This window comes from Protopterus annectens, chromosome 8.part0, assembly GCF_019279795.1.
Source record: "Protopterus annectens isolate FY-2018-M chromosome 8.part0, PAN1.0, whole genome shotgun sequence".
Taxonomy (NCBI): Eukaryota; Metazoa; Chordata; order Ceratodontiformes; family Protopteridae; genus Protopterus; species Protopterus annectens.
In genome coordinates, this window is record NC_056741.1 from 1,431,594,298 (window position 1) to 1,431,609,923 (window position 15,626).

Genomic DNA, 15,626 nt, shown 5'->3' on the forward strand with positions numbered 1-15,626 from the left:
TGGGAGACTGCTCTCAGTTTACAGCTAAATCTTCAGGCAAGGTTTCTGCCAGGAGCACAGAACTCCTTAGCAGATGTGTTGAGCAGACAAATTATGGATCCCCACGAGTGGAAATTGGATCCTCATGTATTTCAGAGATTGACAGTGTTATGGGGAACTCCAGACATAGATCTGTTCGCTTCTCCACTAAATTACCAGTTGCCAAAGTTTTGCACAAAAAGGTTTCATCCCACAGCTTGGAAAGTGGATGCTCTCTCATTCAATTGGAGCAATCTTCACGTGTATGCCTTTCCACCTCTGCCTCTCCTCCCAAAGGTACTGCTGAAGGTCAGGCAGGACAAGCCAAACATGATTTTAATAGCTCCAGATTGGCCTCGACAGCACTGGTACCCATTACTGAGAAGTCTGGTACAGGAGCCTCCATGGCCTTTGCCTTCGATTCCTCACCTGCTGTCTCAGGAGAACAGTCATTTACTCAATGTCAAACTTCATTCTCTACATCTGACAGCCTGGCATATTCTGTTCTAAACCCTGGAGGGTCTCAGCTTCCACAACAAGTTTTGAATGTTATTTTGGAGGCCAGAAGGCCTAGTACAAGGAAAGTTTACGCAGATAAATGGAGGAGATTTTTATTTTGGAGTACAGCAAAGGACTTTGATGTTTCTAAACCTAATTTAAGTGTTGCGCTTCAATACCTTACTGAGTTATTGGACAAAGGTTTGTCCTTCTCCTCTATAAAGGTTCATGCTGCAGCAATTTCTGCTCACTATGACTGTGACCCACCATTATTTTCTCAGCCTTTGTTTAAGCAATTCCTTAGAGGGGCAAAGAATATAAGACCCCCACGTCGAGCTCCTACTCCTGCTTGGGATCTCAATTTTGTGTTGGAGAAACTCACTCTACAACCTTTTGAGCCTGCAGCATCGGCAGAGTTGAAATATTTATCATGGAAGACTGCTTTTTTGTTGGCCATTACCTCTGCGAGAAGGGTTTCTGAATTACAGGCCCTTATGGCAGTTGAGCCTTTCTTGATTTTCCACAAGGATAGGGTGTCTTTGCGTACTAACCCTTCTTTTATGCCTAAAGTGGTTTCTAGTGTGGCTTTAAACCAAACTATTCATTTGCCTACTTTTTATGCAAACCCCCAAAATAACGGGGAAAGGATTTTGCACAGTTTGGATATACACAGACAGTTGCGATATTATTTGAGCAGAACTAAAGGGTTCAGGCAGTCTCAGCAGTTGTTTGTTTCTTTTGCTTTGGGTTCTCAGGGCAAACCTGTTTCTAAACAAACTATTTCTAAGTGGATTGGGTTTTGTATTGCTTTCTGTTATTCCCATCATGGTAAGGAGATTCCAGCTGGGATTAGGCCTCATTCCACTAGGGCTACTGCCACTTCTACAGCTTTTTAAGGGGTGGCTACTAAAGATATTTTGGAAGCAGCTACTTGGAGTTCAGTGCATACTTTCTCTAAGCATTACCACCTTCCACTTTACTCTAAATCTAGGGCTGGATTTGCCACTGCAATTTTACAGGGCATGTTGGCAGCTCCTAATGCTGTATAGTTTTGCCATCCTCCCTTACCTCTGCTTTGGGATTCTACCCATATGTAAGGACTGCAGCAATGTGAGATGAAGAACATTGCTGCAGTCCAATTTACCCTCCCTCCTTCCCCTCTGTTGTTGAAGGTGGTGGTGTGGTTTGTGTTGTACATATTGTAAATATGGTTAGTGCACGGGTGGTTGGTTAGGTTTTGCTGGTTTTTGGCTTTGGCCTGTCTTGTTAGGGCCTTCTGACATCTGGGGCAAGAAAAGACTGAGGAAATGACGTCGGTCATGCGCTTTTGTACCCTGACGTCCTGATGTCAGTTTTAAGCGCCTTGACCGACGTCAGCCTAATACTTTGGTATTCGGGCCGACCGAGGACAGCGGACTACCCATATGTAAGGACTGCAGCAATGTGGATCTTCGAACATCTACATTTATGGTAGGTACAAAACTGTACTATGTTCCCATTTCTCTCATTCCAAAAGTCCTGTTCAAGATAAAACAGGATGCTCCCAAAATCTTGCTGGTGACTCCCTTTTGGCCCAGGCAGCATTTGTTCCCTTTTCTGCACTTAGCCAAGGGCAGTCATAAGAAGTTACCTCAAAGGGTGGATCTACTCACACAAAGCAAGGGATCTCTCATCCATCCCCACCTGTCCACTGTTCTGTTGACGTTATAGGTGATAGGGTTTTGATCCCTTTCAAACACATTTTTTTTGAGGACGTGATTTGGGTCTTGCAGGAGGCCAGGAAACCCAACACTAGAAAATATTATTTGTCCAGATGGAATATATTTTCTGTTTGGTATCTTTCTCATAACCTGAATCCACTTATTGTGGATGTTTCTTTTGATATTCTTCTATTCATCTGTTGCAGTATTCATAATATGAGGGAGTTCCCCACTGTAGACGACCTGATATTGGCCAGTATACAAAACACTTTACCACTATAGTGTGCATGGTATGTCGCACATAGGCTGTAATCTGATGTGGACCATAAAAGTGACATACACGCACCATCCTCAGAACCTGTTTGCCACCAGATCTGAATGCCAAATTCCAACGTATGGTTTGACTCAAAGTAGTTTGTGATTCTTCAAATTTCAGCTAAGTGCCCCATTGGGGAATTTTTTTTACTTTTGCTACTGTCTTTGGTTAGGGTGCATGTCATCCAAGAGAGGCAAGTGCTATTGTGGATGACAAATTCCACACAAGGATAGCCACCTCCAGTGCTTGTTTTGCCTAGGCTCAACCACAACCACAAAAACTGCTCTATTTGTCAGGCGTTGGTTCCAAAGAGGTTAAGCAGTAGATTGTCATCTTTAGCGGTCTACCTTGAGAATCAGTGCTTAAATCTGCTAGCAAAAAGCACTATGGAGGGATCCTCTGGGCCCGAAGCGGAGTCAATTTGGATGTTCATTTTGCTCTCCCTTATTTGTATGAATTGCTTAATGCTGGGTTGGCATATTCTTCTGTGAAGGCCCACCGGTCAGCTATTTCTGCGTGTCTGCCTTGACTCCACCTTTGGCTTCTAGAATTGAGGACAGTTTCTTAAAAGCGTCCTTCACATTAGGCCTCCCAGGAAGCTTGTTGTTCCTTCCTGGGGCCTTAATTTCATTTTAGAAAAATTGACTGACTCTGTCTCCTATTGAGCCTGCGCCTTTAGCATCCTTATTGCATTGGTCGTGGAAGACTGGTCTTTTGACTCTTATCTCTGCCAGACTTGTGTCTGAGCTGCAAACCCTTATGGCTGTTCTTCCTTTTTTGCTTTTTGATAAAGGCAGGGTGTCTCTTTGCATTAATTCTTCATTTATGCCCAGGTTGGTTAATGAGTTGTCTCTTAATCATTCTGTTCATTTGCCCACTTATTTCCCTTCTGCAAAATCTGCTGTGAGAAGGTTCTGCCCAGCTTGGATTTGCATCAACAACTCAGATTTTAGTTGGATAAAAATAAATTAATTCATAAATCTGAGCAGCTTTTTGTTTCATGTCATCCCTAGATCATTCTGTCTAGATGTTTCCAAGCAAACCATTTCTTCTTGGATATCTAAAGCCATTTCTTTTTGTTCTTTTCATGGGAAGACCCTTCCTTCTGTTAAGGCTCATTCTTCTAGGGCTGTAGCCTCCTCTGGTGCTTTTTTCAAGGGTTTGGATACTAATTGTATTTTTGAGGCAGCTACCTGTACTTCTATGAATACATTTACCAAGCACTATAAGTTAGATGCGATTTCTAGGCCCAGAGCTGGTTTTGCCAGGGCCAGTCTTTATGGCTTACTGGAAGGCTGTGCTGGTACTTTCCTCTTCCAGTCTTCCTCCTGAGCTTTTGTACTCCCCCATTGTAAAAAAACACTGTTAATAGTGGTATGGAAGGACATTGTACAGTTCCGTAAAATCTTACTATAAAAGTAGATGTCCTTCTCTTCACTGTTGCCCTATTCAGTCCCTCCCTCCTCCCCCTGATCCTTTTTCCTTCTGTCATTCCTACTGGGGCTTTTTCATTTCTGAGGATGGTACATCTAGATGTCACCTTTATGTCCTATGCCTTTGCCCAGGGAGCGTACAGCTGACATGTGGTGTACCCATTACAACCTAAAAGCTTTGGTATACTGGCAGGACATCGGGCTGCTCTAGGCAGGGGGATCCCTGATGTTCTTCGTGTTTCACTGTTGCAGTCATCACCTGTGGGTTATCCCTACTGTGGTAGCCCTCAGCTGGCCCAAATATCAGAGTCAATGTTGTTCTGCATTGGCTGCTGTCGCCTGTAGTCTGACATCAGGTAGTCAGTGCTATAAAGCAAGGCGTCCAACGCCATTACATCAGTCTTTCTTGCCGTGGAGCCCGTAGCAGAAGCAGTTCGCCATTGTGCCGGTCGGTCGCTACCAGAGTTTGAATTTCAGCTGAAAACATCTAAAGCTAAGGACCACATTGGGGATCCTTTTTTCTTGCACTAACCGATGGCCAAAAAAGTTAACAGCTGTCTCACCTATGGAAAGCAGGTATCACGCTGAGACTTCATTCATCACTTGCGTCACTTGTTTAGGCCCAGACCACAACTTCCCCAGTTGCTGGTTCTATGCCCTCTTTAACACGCGAACCATTCGCTGTAGAGCTCTTATTGTAGAAATGTCTTTTCGTCTTCTGTCTTTGCATTCCGAAATGGCGTCTGTCAGCCAACAATCTGTGGGCATTCCGAAAAAACACAGAGATAAAGATAGAGACAGACCACACAAGGCTAAGCCTTGGGATGACTCTACCGCTAAGCAGGTCGTCAGTTCTCTGGAATTCAGTGAGGTGCATTCACAGCCCCTGATGCCCAATTCAATATCTACGCATGCCTCTACTGAGACCTTTTCGGAGTCCAGTATGCCGCAAAAATCTTCTTCATCTTCTGAGCCTTTGGCGGTCTCTGCTGGGTCCTGAGCGACGACGCAGGCACCGGCTTCCGAGGAGGCCTCTTGCACTACTGAATCTAGACAAAAAAACGGCGTCTTCTCATCCGACTACAGTTTCTCTCAGACCGACAGAAGCCAGACCACTCCTAGAAAACCTGCCTCTAGCCACCATTTTGCTCCTGCTCCACCACCTCAAGCAAGAGAAGACATATCTACTGTTATGATGAGATTTGACACAACTGTACTGTATGAAAGTATTAAAATAGGGCATAATGTACAGCTAATCAGGTTGTTTACATAGAATATAAACTAAAAATGTGAACATCTTACTATCCTAACAGAGCAGCATCCTAAATACCTGATAGGTTCTGTCAGTAGGGCTGGTACAAGATTAGGACGACGACTATTAAAGTAGGTTACTTTTGACACAGATGATGTAGGAATACTAATTCTCCCCAGAAAATTGTAGTTAAGAAAGGCAGGTCATGTAGATGGAGGGGAGCATTTTTTTTAAAAAAAACAATACATGCAATAGAAAAAAGATCACTGCTGATATATGAATTGTGTAAAATGATTGGCTGTAATCTAGGCTGTCAGTGGCTCAATCATATTCCTGATTGTTGATCCTTCCGTCTTGAAAATTCTTGTTTCCCAGAGGCTTTGAATGGTGAGACTGTGCCCCCTCCCCTTGCAACATTATTAAACATCCACTGAGGTCGCACTACTTTTGAAACAGGGGCCAGCCATACTTGACAAAATGATGTACCCAATGAGTTTGCTCTTGATAATTAGGACTTTTCTGGAATAATTAAGTCTTGCATTTCTTTGTATCATGCATAACCTGATAAAAGTATTTTTGTTTTAGTTTCTTTCATAGTGTGGCACTTTACTTTCCATACTTCTGACAACCAACTAATCTTCCAGTTTTCTTTGTTTGCAGCCTCCCAAGGTTGTACTACTAACATCTGTCTGACCCATTCTTTCCAGGTACATGAGAGCTGGGCATTCCTTGGTTGGGTGAGACCCCTATATGTATATTAATTCTCACCCGAGAATCCTGATCAGCCCTTCTGATGCTCTTCATGAGGATCACTGCTTCAGTAGTGTAAGCTATATGGTTTATACCCTGTTAAGAATATAACATCCAGACATCTTCCAAAGCTTTCAGGGTACTTTCCAGGCACCCAAACCATTAGTCAGAATGGGTTGGCTAAAAATGTTCATTTCTGGACAGATGAGATCCCCTTTGATGGAAAATAAAAAGAAAAACTTGCACTTTCCAAAACTTCAAATTTTGTCAAACTTATTTTATTAATGCTAGGAGAAAATGTTTTAATGAATATCACATGACTTTTGATCATTTTAAAAATTGAGTGTTACTTTTTTGGACAAGAAAGCTTTAAGTTTTTATGTGACTGTATGTGACCCTCTTATACTAGCATGTCCTGTCATACTAAGGATGGTTGTACTATGTGTGAGGAATGAGCCAACAGCTTTGATTGGCTTGGACATATTGTATCCTTGGCAAGATGTGTCATATTGAAAAAGACTACTGCAGCAGTGAAATATTTGAACATGTGTTATGGTAAGTAAATTACAACATTTACAAAGTCTCTGATAAAGTACAGTTAACCGAAATGCGAGACAAGAAACTCGCTTAAACAGATTGCCCTTAGAGGAGTCATAATGAAGGAAAGAATCAAAAAAAGAAAAGAGGGTGAAATGCCACCTTTTGGGGCAGTTGTATTATTTCTATATGGTTCAGTCTTAGTCCTGAGAGAGCCCATGTGAACCAGTCTCTTAGAATGGGAAAGTGCAACAGAGCGGACTCTCAGACGGATGTGCCCATATCGACTATCCTCAAATAGCACTGTCTGCCTGTTTAGTTTTTTTTTAAGCAGTAATATAATTTTACATGGTATACGTCACAGTTTAAGGAAGTTGAGATTAATTTAACTCTTTGCTTACTGTTATGGTCATTGTGGAAGCATCTCAGAGAAATTGTACAAATATTTTGATTTGGATGGACTGATTTCTTCTCCTAGAACTTTGCTAGATTATAGTTAGTTAGTCCTTTAACCCAGTTGAGCCATATCTGTCAATCTTGGGAATGCATTTGTCAATTTTCTTAGTATAGGCAAAAGTTTTGTAGTCATGGTTTAAAATTGAAATGGGTCGATGAATCTGGGTCCAAAGGGTCTTAACCCTATTTGGTAATTTAGACACCACTTCTTTTTTCAAGGTGCTTGTGTCCCCCACCCTTCAAACTACTGATCTGAAGTAGTTACTTCATTTGATCTGCAACCTGTGGGAATTCAGATCCGACCTCGGATCCGACCGGCAGCTTTCCAAGCTTCAAGATCCGAGCTCCTAGCTCCTCCCCCTACCCATAATCCCTTGCTACCAACCACATTACCTCAGATCGTTTTTTGCCGCGGCTAAAGACAGTTGCTTCTCAGTGAAGAGCTCCTGGCCTGGTGAGATTGTTCCTTTTTCTAAAAGCTAGTTTCTAGTTTAAATTTGTGTGTGTGTTGTTTTTAGCGTTTATCTATCTTACCCACGTTAAAAAAAAAAAAAAACTTTTCTCCTTAGTTTAATTTTTGTCTCTCCCCTCCCCCCCTTAGTGTTTGGGTGTGTGTGTGAGAGAATTATGGCTGAATCTAAAGCCATATTTTCTAAGTGTACTGAGTGTGGCCATAAGCTTTCCCCAGCTGATGGCCACACTCAGTGTGTTTTGTGTCTGGGGGCAGCACATTTGTCAGAGGCCTGCCAGATTTGTGCGGCCTTTAATCCTCGGGCACTTAGGGACAGGAAGAACAAGCTGATCCTGGCGGGAAAACTCCCTCAGGAGTCAGCTTCTTCTTCCTCTCCTAGCCGGATCCAGGTTACTCCGGTAGCTTCAGCGCCGGCTACTCCCTCAGCTGTACCCGGGACTCAACCTCCCTTATCGGGTACTAGCTCTGTGGAGTCTGGTTCTTCTTCCCACAGGGAGAAGAAGAAACACAGAGAGAGAGAGGGTCATACTTCTAACAGGCGGGCCGAGTCTCATCCCTCGGCTCCGCCTGAAAAGATTTTGAAATCTCCTGAGAGGGTCTCCGGATCCTTGTCCTCTCGGCTCCGTTCACCTTCCTTTTCTCCGGAGCCAGAGGAGGAGGATAGGTCTCCCTCGAGGTCTTCGAGGTGGCCTTCCCGGCCTGCTTCGACTACCTCTTCGCGGTCCACCAGAAGCATCTCCGAAGCAGACATGGATCGGATGATGCGAAGATTTTTGCAGACCCAGATGCAGATGGGGATGCTCTTGCCTCCCCTTGGGAGGGAGTGCAGCCCCATTTTGCCCCGATAGCTCCTTCTCCGACCCGTTTTCGGGTCTCGGAGTTTTCGGATCCAGGCCCTTTCGGATCCGGGGATACGTCGGCGCCGACAGGGATAGTGTCTTCGACGCTGACTATACCTTCGAGCTTGTCAGATCCAAGCTCTCGGGGCCGAGGGTTGAGCATCGGATCCGAGGGAGTGGTTGTGTCTTTGGCGCCGATGGGGCCAGAGCGCACCGCTACCTCAGATCCGATTGCTTCGGCTCCGACCCCGATCCTTTCCTCGGAGCCGAGGAGGTTACTTTCTCAGGCTGGTGATGGTGAATCTCCCTCGGCTTTTGAGGTAGTGGAGAGGGTACTGTCGAGGTCATCCAGGTCCCCGACCGGGCCTTTGGATCCACCCGTGCCCCCACTGTATCAGGGTCTGTCTTCGCTCATCCGTCCATCGGGACAGCCGTCCCAAAGCCTCCAGTTAGTTCCCAGGGAGGAACACCAACCCGTGGACGAGCCCTCTTCGGACAGCCCCGCCGAAGAGGTGCCTTGGAAGCACCAGTGCAAAAGGAGGCACCTGGACTCCCCCGAGTCCATTACCACGGATACGGATTTGGAGGATACAGAGGGCTCCCCAAGGTCACCCCCTGAAGATGTCTCATTTGGAGACATCATGGAGATGTTGCGTATAAGAGGGGGGTGGTCGGCCCAAAAGCCCTCCTTGGACGAGTCCGTATTTCTGGAGGCCTTTGCGGCAGGCCCATCTACCTCCTGGGTGTCCCCCCCCCCCCAGCCGACCCCTTGGTGGACCTAATTACCACCAGGGCTTGGAAGGAGCCCAACACCGTGGAGCCTATCCCTAGATGCCCGGATAAGGTCCTCAGCCCTCCCTCTGATAGACCTTCTTGGTCCAAAGGCGCACCAGTGTATGCTATGTTGGTGGCGGCTGTCACTAAGAAAGAACTTGCCCAAGAAAGTTCTTCGGTCCATCCGCCGGACAAGGAGTCCCGGGCTTTGGACCGTATTGGGAAGCGGATGTTTGCTTCAGCAACCTTTGCTATAAGGTCGCTGAACTACATGGCACACACTATCAGGCTACAGCGTGACTTAATTAAGGAATACGCTGCAGCCCCTCCGGAGTCCATCTCGGTCTCAGACAAAAAGGTTTTTGAGACCCGAATGGCCACTCTAAAGTCCATATAAAACACATCTATGCGGCTTCTTTCCCATGCCACGGAAGGAGTCGCTAGAGCTAGCGGAGCGGGAGTAGTTTTGCGACGGCACTCCTGGCTCCGCCTTTGCGATTTCACTGACCCCTTCAAGGCGTCCTTCGCAAACGCCCCTTATGATGGTTCGGCCTTATTTGGCTCATCGGTTCGCGACACGCTAGTCCAAAGCGAGAAGGATGGGAAGACGCTGTCGGCCGTCGGAGTCCACTTCTCGAACCCCCAAAGATCCTTCTCCAGGAATCAGAGGGGGCAAAAGAAGCTATGGTTCCGGAAATCTCAGCAATCCCGTCCTGCTGCGGACAACTCGTCCTCTAGAGGCAGAGGAGGACAAGGTGGACGCCGGCCCAGAGGCAGAGGGGGCCCGTGTAACTTCGGGTCTAGAGAACCCTTCTCGGAGGGACCCGCGCAACAGCCCTGAGGGCTTGCCTGACTGTCCCTCTCTGGAGGCAGTCGGGGGGGCGACTATCGGAGCACCTATCAAGCTGGGAGTCAATTACAAACGATCGATGGGTGCTCTGGATAATATCCAGAGGTTACACAATACCGTTCTTGCAACCCTCCCCCAATCCCAAACATCTCCCTGATGTTCCACCCCATCAAAGGGAGTCCGCAACTCAAGAAATTTCAGAGTTGCTAAGAAAAAGAGCCATCCAGCCCGTCCCCCCAGATCAGTCCGGATCGGGTTATTACTCCAGGTTCTTCTTGGTGCCAAAGAAAACGGGGGACCTCAGATCCATTCTAGACCTTTCGTCCCTGAACCTGTTCATACCCAAGGAAAAGTTCCGGATGGTCACTCTCCAATCTATTCTCCCCCTTCTGCAGGAGAACGACTGGATGTGCTCGGTGGATCTCAAGGACGCGTACTACCATATACTAATGGACAGACGGTCCAGGAGATTTCTCCGCTTCCGGCTAGGAGCCAGTCATTATCAGTTCAGGGTTCTTCCATTTGGCCTAACCTCAGCCCCCAGAGTGCTTACCAAAGTCATGGCAGTGGTAGCAGCCCACCTGAGACTCCAGGGCATTCAGGTGTTCCCTTACCTGGACGATTGGCTCCTCACCGCCCCCAACAAGCATCTTCTGGTTACAGCGAGAGACTATGCCCTATCTCTGTTTGCTCAGTTGGGCATTTCAGTCAATTTGAAGAAGTCCTGCCTGTGCCCATCTCAAGCCCTAGATTTCATAGGGGCCAGGTTGGATACTCAAATCTCCAGAGTGGTCCTCACACCAACCAGAATAAACAGTTTGTACCGCCAAGTCTTGGATATTCTTCAGATCCCAACCCCCCCAGCAGAATTAGTCCTGAGGGCGTTAGGATCTATGTCGGCGGCAATCGGCCTTTCTCTCCATGCCCGTCTGTGGATGTGTGTATTACAGTGGACTCTCCAGGTCCAGTGGTCTCTGTTGACCCATCCTTTGGACATGCCGATTCCTCTGAGCAGGGCATGCAGGGACTCCCTACTTTGGTGGCTGCAGGCAGAAGATCTCAAAGAAGGGAGACCCTTTGTGATTCCCCCAGTCGAAGCCACGTTGACCACGGACGCTTCCTGCCTCGGGTGGGGCGGGCATTATGCAGGGAAGTCAGTCCAAGGAACATGGACTCCTCTAGAGACTGCATTGCATATCAATGTCCTAGAGATGAGGGCAGTGCTATTGGCATTGCAAGCTCTCCATCACCTTCTACCTCTGGGGACTATTGCAATCCACACGGACAACATGTCCGTGGTCTGGTACATAAACAAACAGGGAGGGACCCGGTCTTACCCCCTGTGTCAAGAAGCCATGAGAGTGTGGGAATGGGCGATTTCCACCAACCGCTTTCTGATAGCAACGCACATTCCGGGATGGACCAACATATTAGCAGACAGCCTAAGTCGGGTGTTTCTCAGCCCTTACGAGTGGTCTCTGAATCCCTCGGTCGCGAAACAGATATTCCACAAATGGGGTCAACCTCGCTGCGATCTTTTTGCTTCTCCCCTAAACACAAAATGCAGCGAGTACTTCGCAATAGTTCCCCCCAAAGGGGAATCTCCCAGGGATGCCTTGGTTCATGCTTGGCCACCCGGTCTTCTTTATGCATATCCTCCTCTTCCTCTGATGAAATTCATCCAGAAAGCCTGTCGGTTGGGGAGCAAAGTGATTCTCATTGCCCCATTCTGGCCTCGACAAGTCTGGTTCCCCTTTCTGCAGTCTCACAGTGTGGCTCCCCCTTGGATTCTGGATCCCAAACCAGACCTAATTTCGCATCCGACAAAATGCCACACTCCAAACCTGGTCAGCCTCCGGCTCACAGCCTGGCTGATCCAGTTCCATTAATGGCAAGGACTCCCGGTATCTCTTCCCCAGTCAAGGCTATTCTCGTGGCAGCTCTTAAGCCATCCACCAGAAAACTCTACAACAGTAAATGGAAACATTTTTCCATCTGGGCAAAGGGTAAGGGATTAGATCCTTTTACAGTTCCTATTCCCACCATTCTGGACTTTCTATCCCTCCTTTTTGAACAGGGAGCTAGCGCGTCCACCATTAAAGTTCAAATTGCTGCCATCTCCCATTATCATGTGGGAGATGGCATAAGTTCTTTGGCTTCAGTTAAAATATGCAAAGCCTTCCTAAAAGGCGTGTTCCTCTTAAAGCCTCCCATTAAACCGGCTATGCCTCCATGGGATCTTACTCTGGTATTACAAGCATTAACAGGACCACCTTTCGAACCTGCGGCCTCTGCGCCATTAAAGTTCTTATTTTGGAAGACAGCCTTCTTGGTAGCAATTACCTCTGCCAAGCGGGTATCAGAGCTACAAGCCTTGTGCATTAAGTTATCCATACCTTATTTTTCACAAAGATAGGGTTGCCCTCAGGACTAATCCTTCCTTTCTTCCTAAGGTAGCCACAGAATCTAACATTAATCAGTCTATTAACCTCCCTGTTTTCTTTCCTAGCTTCCAAAACAAAGGTTAATACACATTGCACAAATTGGATGTACACAGGCAACTGCGTTTTTACTTGCACAGGACTAAAGATTTCCGCAAGTCAGACCAGTTGTTTGTTTCTTATGCTAAATCTGCCATGGGCAAACCAATTTCTAAGGTGACAGTAGCGAATTGGATTTCTCAATGTATCAGGCAGGCAAACATTTCAATTGGGAGACCAGCTCCGGTTGCCATCCGGGCACACTCTACCAGGTCTGTGGCTACCTCAACAGCGTTTTGGTCTAGAGTTCCAGTTGATATTTGTTCAGCGGCTACCTGGTCCTCTTCCCATATGTTCATTTCTCATTACAAACTGGACATGATCTCCAGAAGTAGGGCTTCCTTTGGCTCAGTGCTTCGGAATATCCTTCCGTAGGGACCACCCAGGGCCTTTAGGTAAGCTGGGGACTCTGTCCCACAGGTTGCAGATCAAATGAAGTAACTACTTCAGATATAGAAGTTATGTACTCACCATAACGTTCCATCTGAGTAGATACTTCATTTGTCAGCAACCGACCCCCCCCCTGCCATCCCCCGAACCTCGGTAAAATATTGTCCTGTGGAGAATTCTCTCCGTCTTTAGCTTATAGGGCAAAATAACCGATCTGAGGTAATGTGGTTGGTAGCAAGGGATTATGGGTAGGGGGAGGAGCTAGGAGCTCGGATCTTGAAGCTTGGAAAGCTGCCGAATTCCCACAAGTTGCAGACAAATGAAGTATCTACTCAGATGGAACGTTATGGTGAGTACATAACTTCTATTTAAACCAAACCTTCCAGATCTTTATCTTTTTCTTCACTTCTAAATTTCTGACTTCCACAGGAAATCTGTCTGCTTCTGGGTATTTTTTCCTGTTGATTGACAAGACATTGCTGTTTTTAGCTCATCTCTTCTTGTTTTGGCTATTAATTGTTCAGTATCATTTTTCTCTAACCTCAGCATAATTTAGTTTTCAAATATTTCCATTTGTGCCTTTCTTGGTTTCCATTTTCCTCTGCTTTATACAAATTTTCTTAAAATTTCTCTTATTATCTTTATGATTGTTTTTATTGTCAAAAGCTCCCCGAGTTCTGCATTAACCCTTTCTACTTTCTGTTGCCTAAGTTATTGGGCTAAATTTTTTTGTGCTCTGGAGTTATCAAAAGTAGTTGCTTAACAGCAGCCTTTTTAAGCCTGTGTATTATCCAAACACTTCCTTATTTCCCTATTTACCAATCTACATGTTGCTTATCCTGTATTTCTGTTAGATTCCTGTTATTGTGCCATACTTGCCAGCCCCTCAAAATTTGCCAGCCCTTCAAAATAAATTGTATTACTTTTTTCTTGTATCGCTTTCATTTTTCTTTCCTGTTTTTAAACTCCATTTTCATATTGTCCCACACATTTACTATCCTTTCTGAAAAACATTTTTGTTCCGTAATAACTCTTGAATAGTTTCCACTATCCTTTCCTTATATGCCTCATTTTTTTTAACAAGGATGTAGGAAAAGAAGTCTCATTTTTACTTAATTATCTTGCACCTTTATCTTTGTTGTTGTTGGTGCATGATCTGAAATCGTTATTGGATGCAAGTCAAAGCATTCAGTTAAATTACACATGCTGTTGTGAAATACAGATTCTAACCAGTCTACCCTAGTTACTGTACTTGGGAAGTGTATAAATTCTGTCTGATTTCTTACTACTGAATCCAAATATTCTCATAAATTTCTTCAGAAAGCTACCCTCATGTTATATTTTCCTTTTTATTTTCCCAATACAGTCCTCACTGTTACAAATCAAGTTTGTCACCATCCATAAACAATATTCTCTGCTAAAAGCTGATTATTTCTGCCGTTTTTTTAATCTACATAATAGCTTTTGATGGAATATAAACACATGGCAGAATAATCCTCCTACCTTGCCAAATGCCATCTACTACCATAAACCTGCTATTACAGTCTTTTTTTTTTCCCTCTTCTATCACTGTTGGAGCCCCTCTGGCACTCTGTATCATTACTCCCCTTTTTTCATCTATGATATTCTGTTTAATGTCCACCCTGAAATGCTTTTGTCAGATCCACATGTTCACACAGTCAGATTCATCTGCTTCCACCCATTTTTACAAGAGCTATTGACACAAGGTGTACTAGAGCTGGTGCCAGATGAATTTATGGGAAAGGGATTTTACTCAAGACCGTTTCTAATGCCAAGGAAAGAAGGCCAGTGAAGACCCATACTGGATCTCACCCTATTAAACACCTTTTTGAAAGTGCCTACTTTCAAAGTACTCTTCCTTTACACACTTGTACCTTTCATTTTACCCCAGGGTTTTTTAGTATACATAGATCTAAAGGGTGCTTGTCTGCATATACCAGTTTAGACCCCTTGCAGGAGATTCCTTAGGTTTTGCACTGACTTATCTCAGTATGTTTATGGCTTTGCCTTTCAGGCTTTCCACAGCCCCAAGAGTTTTCACAGAGTGTAAACAAGCAAGGGAGGCCAGATCTTACCATTTGTGCAGATTGATTCATGAAAAACATGTTGCTCACAGCCACATATATAGGTTCATACGTAGGTACTAAGGCTATCGGCCCAAGGGCCTAAGTAAGCCTAACCAACAAGGTTCCCTGGCTTATGCCACCCAAGAAAGGGTTGGGTGGGTGGCCTAATGGTTAAGGTGTTTGCCTTACAAACACAAGGTGCCGGGCTTGAGTTTCACAAGGGATAATTGGCTAGGCTTAAAATGGCCCGCAAGGGCAGTTAGTCTAGTACTGATCTATAAACCTATAATTTCCTGTGCCCCTGTCGAGCAGAGCCACAGAAGTGATCCCGGAGTGTATTTCCCATTTCCCATCCACTCATCAAGATTTTTCTTGAAGAGTGCTAAAGAGGAACTTTGCTTGACATAGATGGGTAGCTTTTTCCAGAGTATAGGAAGTCTCTGGGACAGGAATCTATCCCTCCAGCATGTCCTGTTTATTCTGGTGACAAGGTTTAGGTCCCTAGAGCGTGTAGCTTGGAGGGATTGGGATTTCTTTAGGTGTAGCATGTCCAACAGCTCTGGGTTTAACATAGCTTTATATGTTAGGCAGAGATCTCCTCGGTGTAGGCAATATGCTACAGAGTAAAGCTGGAGTTTTTTGAGATGGTCGGTGTAGGGCATCTGTTTGAGGCCACTAATCCTCTTTGTGAGGTACTTCTGTGGCCTTTCTAGC

The 15,626-nt window shown here is 45.4% G+C and overlaps 1 protein-coding gene across 1 annotated transcript in view; it reads left to right on the forward strand.

Annotated features, from left to right (window-relative positions):
* The window catches only part of SORL1 (sortilin related receptor 1), a 5,131,225-nt gene that overhangs the window by 409,605 nt on the left and 4,705,994 nt on the right, over positions 1-15,626 (forward strand). The gene's annotated exons all lie outside the window — the stretch shown is intronic.